Source organism: Cryptomeria japonica, chromosome 5 (genome assembly GCF_030272615.1).
Source record: "Cryptomeria japonica chromosome 5, Sugi_1.0, whole genome shotgun sequence".
In the NCBI taxonomy this organism is placed as follows: domain Eukaryota; kingdom Viridiplantae; phylum Streptophyta; class Pinopsida; order Cupressales; family Cupressaceae; genus Cryptomeria; species Cryptomeria japonica.
In genome coordinates, this window is record NC_081409.1 from 601,101,878 (window position 1) to 601,108,853 (window position 6,976).

A 6,976-nucleotide genomic window follows, 5' to 3' on the forward strand; every position below is an offset into this window, starting at 1 on the left:
AAACAATTTGTCCAGGTAAAAGGTTTGTCGATAATTATAAAACTAGACTATTAGCAAGAAAGGGGGGAACACGAAACAAATTTATGAGGCACAAGTAAATTATATATGTTGTATTTATACCCTAGACTCAGTTATACAAACGAGGAGTTAATCTAGGCAGTGCCTTAACTACTTAACATAATACTGAAATATAAAATATTCATAATGGATAATATATCATGACAAAAATTTGGTATATCTTTATTATCAAAGATAATTCATATACATTGGTATGAGCTATTCCACCTTTTCTAAATCCTTGCATCTCCTTACACTATTATTATATTAAATAGATGTTTCATGTATCTCATATTACTTCCTCTCTATTACATTACACCTTTTTCTATACAAATTTATATCTAATGGGATGTGAACCATTCATACTACTCTTATTTTACATGATACACATTCAATTTGAAGATCCACAACCTCTTTGTGGTGAAGTGTTGTAGGATCCTCAATGACTATATGATTGCACTACTACTTTCCTTCCAACATCATCCCCCTTTTCAAAATGTTGGCTTTTCCTCAAGCCAACCCTACTCTGGATTGGTATGATAGTGTCTAAGTTAGGCTCCATTGACATAGCATTGCAGGATTATTCCATCTAACTTCCCTAGTATGCTTTATCCAAAATCCAAATTGTCATTGATTTAATAAGGACCAAGCCACCAAACTTTCAATTTACCTTGTTTCTTGAACTTGTTGTCATATAGGAGTGTCATTTTGTCAATGTGAAATAAATTTAATTGTATATTATAGTCATGCCAAGCCTTTTGCCACCTTATTTTTTAACAAATGGCGTTCTACAAGTTGTCTTGCTTCATCCAATTTTTTTAATTCTGCGAGCCTTTTCTTGATGGAGTTTTCATATGTGAACCTCAAGGAGAATGTTTTTTGGAGATTGTGAACGATGAAGTTGATAGGTAAAGCCTCCAACCCATAGAATAGTTCAAAGGGAGTAAACTTGGTAGAATGTTTGTAGGTAGTGCAGTAAGCCCACATTACTACGGGTATCTTAAATATCCCAATTTGTTCTATTAGCATCACACGTCTTAATAGTTAATGTATTTCCAATAATATTTTTTAGTGCTTCATTGGCCCCATTGGCTTGTGGATGGTATGATGTGCTCCAATTGTGAGTTATCATAAAATTTTCAAAAACCTCCTTTTTTTATTTTATTTACAAAATGCTTACCTTGGTCACTTTATATGCTTAATGGACATCCAAGTTTAGCAATTATGCTATGGTACATGAATTTAGTAGCATCTTATGTCCATTACAATATTTAGTTGGTTTAGCTTCAACCCATTTTTTTTGAATAATCAGTTTTAGTGATGATTAAATAAGCCTTGGATATCTTTATTGGAGGGTTAATGGGTTTGATGAATTCAATAGCCCTTTTTTTGAAAGGAAGTTTTGCTAGGACTAGGTAAAGGGATTTTTATCTCTAGTGGTGGGTCCTTCTATTCATTGACAAATGTCGTAGTTTTTGGTGTAAATTTTTAGCATCTTTGTATAAAGTAGGCCACCAAAGTCCAACTAGTAGAACATTTTGAGTGTAGTGGCTTCATTGCAGTTATGTCCATCGACTATCCTTTCATACACTTCTCTTAGAATTTCATATTGTTCATGTTAATATATCACTCTTTGAAGAATTCACAAGGCTTCACTAGTTAGGCAATATTATATCATGTGCATTCATATTGGGGGTTTTAATATCCCAAAATTCTTTAACAATATATTGCCTATTTGGTGAAAATAGGGGGTTTTCAATTTAGGCTATGAAAAATACAATATTTGGTGAAAATGGGGGGTTTTAATTCGGGTTGTGTATTGGGAGGGGGTGACAAAAAAGGAGTTTAGGGCAATATTTTTTGAAAATAGGGGGATTTTCTAGTATGTCATGAACACGTGTTCTATAAGCCAGGTTCACTAAGTGAAGCCCCCATGGGAGATTTTTATCTCTTCTTTTTTGTATAGTACTCCTATCATTGTAAAGGGAGTCACTTTCATAGTAAAATGCATTTGTTGTATGCTGACATGTCAATAGGGTATTCAATGATAGAAAGCAATGTGCCACATCATAAAATTTCTCTAATACCACTTTTATTCTGAGTAAGTATGTGTGAGGCAAGTCTTCCTTGACCTCATCTAGTTCTTCTCGTGTCATTTTGGCTAAGGTAGTTCAAACCTTGGTTGTTTCTACCAAGTTTCACCCTGATATTGAAATTGAACTCTTGGAATATTAGTAGCCATCTATAGATTCTCCCTTAAATTATTATTTTATTCTATAGAAATTTCAAAGGTTCATGATGTGTATAGAAAGTGAAGGGTATGAAAAAAAGGTAGTGGCATAATTTATGTAAAGTGTATACCATTTCTAGGTCCTCCCTCTTAATGGTTGTATAATTTCATTTTAATTGGGAAAGTTTCCATCTAGAAAAGGAAATAGGGTGATCTTTTTTACCATGAGGTCGTGTAAGAACCACTCCTATAACTATCCCAAAGGCATCTACATGGACATGGAAGGGGGTTGTCTAGTCTAGAAATACGAGGATAGGTGTTTCTGCTATCTTTTTATTTTAGAGTGTCAAAATATTGTTGGCGTTGTTTAGTCCATGTGATTACTTTAGTAGTCTTTTTCTTCAAGATTTATTCTAGAGGGGTTGCTAGTGTGTCAAACCCTTTGATATACTTTCAATGATAGCTGGTATTTCTTAGAAATGTTTTGACCTTCGGGGTTGTCTTAAGTGGTGCTAGTTTCATGATTAGATAAATTTTCATAGGGTCCACCATGAGTCCCTCCTTACAAATAATGGATAAAAGCATTAAGTTGAGTTAAATTCTAGTGGAAGTTTTGGACTTAGAAAAAAATATGAAAAAACACCTACAAGAATGGGAATCTATTATTTTAGAAAAAATATCTCATTATGTATCAACATCTTGACCCTAAATCTAGGAAATGGGATCACATTATTTTACAAAACATTATCCCATTATTTATATAACAAGATCTCATTTCCTAAATAATGGGATATCATTTCTAGATGTATTTTTTAAATGACTACAAGTTCATTTCCAATTGAAAATGACCTAGAAAAAATGGGATCCTACTTACACCCAACTACTTCTAGCCACAATCTGAGATCTTATTCCCTCTACATTCTATACCTTTCCTTTTTTGTATTGTGCAATTTTTTGTTTTAATTTAGAAATGAAGAAATTTAATTATTATTTTTTTAATTTTTATTTAGGGTTTAAAATGTTTTTTATTTTTAAATTAGGGTTTCTAATTTTACATTGGTTTGATTAGTTTAAAACATGAATCTTGGATAAACGTAATCAACAAGCCAAATATACCACCAAAATAGGCAAAATAAAGGTTAAGAAACACGCTTTCCTAAATAAATTTTGAAAATACCATATTAAGATCAGGAAAACATGAAAATGTATAAGGATAATTGTTGGCAATTGACACTCATTTGGTTGGTTTCAATATGTTGTCATTGATGGAAAAATGTTCTGACTTCATATTTTGGTTTAGTTGTGTACCAGCAGACACTTCACCGACACCGACACAAGCACTGGCACTGGCACTGACAGGTTGGAAGGAATTCTTTGGTTATCGGCATTGCAGGCCGACATGACTTCATCGGGTTATAAGTATTCGAGGCCGACATCATTTGGGAGATCTGACATCGGCAATTGTTTTTGATATTCATGTGTTTATGTTATTGAGCCGACATGTATATTCATATTGTAATTATCTTTGTAAGCCGACATAAGGCATGATGGATTGTAAAGGGGTATATAGGTCAGTTGATTAGATCATTTTGTATATAGGCAAGGATATGGATATGTAAGGTTATGGAATGTAATGGAGATGCGAAATATATAAGAGAGATCATGTATGTGAGGATATTTATGTAAGAGGGTATTTCGGTAAGGGTTTAGGGTTTCAGACCGGAAACAGATAGAGCTTAACTGAAACTATATTCAGGCATAGAAGATGATCTCATTGCAATTTACTCATTTCTTCAGATTGTAGTCTGGATTTGTATGTAGTCAATGAGGCTCCTTTTGTGATTGAGCAGTGTGCTCTAGGTTATAAGCCTTCCTGCAAGTGCAGGCCCCTATATTTTGTAATATCTCTTCATATGGCCAGTGGATTGATATTGTGGGTCACAAATCCCACCGTGGTTTTCCATGTATAATTCTTTGTGTTATGGTATTCATTTGTGTGATTGTCTTATTGGTTGCTTTACTTCTTTCAATTCTATATGTATCGGTATACCGGTTCGTGAATGCATGTTTTAATAAGGTTAAAATTGATCATTCTGGTAGAACATTGATTCACCCCCCCCCCCTCAGTGTTCTTGGATTCCAACAATTGGTATCAGAGCCTTCTGCCTCAGAGGAAGTTTAACATCTTGAGGAAGATCCTGAATCTGGAATCCGTGGATATGAGTTTGGAGAAGCAACTTCAGGTAGCGCTTGAAGATTATGATGCTAAAAGGATGAAGAACTTGAAGTTACAAGATGAATTGAATTCTTCTCAAGAATTCATTCTTGTCCTACAAGAGAGACTGTCATCTATTCAAGCCAGGAGGAAGGAAATTTTGTAGAATAAGGATAATGAAGAGAAAGATGCCCTTAATGAGAGATGTCAAAAGTTGAGTCAGGAGAACATGGTTACGAGGAATGAAATGCAAGCTATAACTATGAGGATGTCTAAAGAGATTGAGGACCAGAAGAAAAAGGAAGAAAATCTTGTTGTATAGATCTGAAAAATAAATTTGAAGAATGTGGAAGGTTGGTTCATGAAAATGATATGTTGAGAATTGATTTAGTACAAAACTAGAGTAATGAACAAGAACTTGGGAGACAAAAGATAATTCTAAGAGATGATCTGACTATTGCAAGTGAGTATAAAGAAAAATTCAAGATTAGTTCAGCACAACTAGATGAGTTATTGAAAAGACAAAGGTAGAATGGAGATTCCAATGGACTTGGATTTGAACAAGGTCAGAGTTTTGGTACTGCAAATGAAGATCAAAGCCATAAGGCATCAGTAAGGTAGCTTAATGCTTACAAATTTAATGGTAGATTCTTCGTTTGTAATAAATTTGGTCACTTGGCTAGGCAATTTAGAAATAGAACAAATCAGAACCCTGATTATGCTCCCGGTCAATGTTCTAAATGCAATAAGTATGGTCATAAGATAGAAGAGTGCAGAATGAATGTTAAATGTTATGCATGTGGAAAATTTGGACATATGGCTAATCAGTGTAGGTCAAGCAATTATACTGGTTTTAGCAAAGCAATTCAAAAGAACAATGTTACATGTTATGCATGCAATGAGGTTGGACATATTGCTAAGTTCTATAGAAGCATAAATCCATAGGTTGGTAATGATGGATCAAATGTGAAAGGGAAAGAGAAGGTTAATGAAATTCGGCAATATCATACCCAGAGATGGGTCAGGAAGTTAGAAGAACAATCAGGAGATGGAAATGATCTGGTTACTCAACCGACAGAGGAGGTTGCTCCGGCACTGACAGGAAGCTCATCCGATAACCAAGGCAAATGCCTTAGGGGTAGGAAAATTTCATGAAGATAGTGCATATCCCTCGGAAAGAGGTTCTGGAAGATGTTCTAGACATTGGAGATGCTTATTCGGCATGAAGATGTTTAATCGAGATCCGGTATCTTCCATCGGAAGTCATTCATATCAATGATGGATTAGGGTTTCTTGGAGGTTAAAAGGATGAATTCACTTCATTTCTGATCACTTTGCATTCAGAGTGATTCATAGCGATTCAGAGGAAGTCTAAGGTGATTCAGTGCGATCAATATCTTCTTGAGTGATTTCACCAGCGATCGGAAGAGTTCTTGAGGGTTTTTCATCGTCAGCTATTTACAGGTATTTATCTTTCATCATGGAAGCAGGATCATCATCTATACCTATGTTTATTGCAAATCCTATTATTGTTGAGGTTAAGGACCATCCTAGGCCTATTTTCAAGCGATATCCGCATATTGCTACCCTGGACGATTTAGTTGGTGCATTTTCCCATGTCCCGGAAGGAGTCATGTATGTTGAAGATGTCAGAGCTTACATTCACTATCATATTGATGATTTAGGAATGAGTGATATTAAGAGAATGTACATGAGTGAGTTAATGGGAGATTCTATAAAGATTAAGCTCGAGTACCAGCATATTGAGGATCTAGGGTTTACCAGCATTCTGGATATTCTGGAATTTGAAGATGAGATTGTCAGATATGTTTTGAGCAGAGTGCATGGAGAATTTATCTGGTTAGACAAACCGTATAAGATTTCAAAGGAGGCCATCAAGGCCATCACCAGTTTACCGCAGGTTGGACAACGTCCTGAGAAGAAGGTTTCTAATGATTAGGTCAACAAGATCACCGATGCAACATCAAACAAGTGATCAATGAGGATTAGCACTATCACCGAAAGAGATATCAGATTCAGAAGCATGGTAATTGGTTACAAGGTAACACAATCAAACCACATGAATTTTGTTTCTAGCTTCTACATTTATGCAATCTATGTGGTTGGATGTTGGATAAATTATTGATTAACCTAGGAAAGATCAAAGGAGAGAAGAAAGGAACATTCCAGTATGGAAACCTAATTTTTTGTTTAATGTTGTTTTTCATTAATGGGACTCTTGGTTCTAGGAAGAGACAATGGGCATTTGATATCCCGGTAGGGAGGCAACTAAAACAATCAATTTCTACATTGGGTAGTTAGAGAGATGACAAGGTGTGGGGTTACTTTAAAGTATTTCAAAAGGCTATGAATTTTAGGGAGAGGGTTCCAAAGCACATTGTTGAGAAGTACTCAACCAAGATATCTTCATGGTTAAGAAAGATGAAACTTTCATGGAAGTTGTAAAGCCCCGA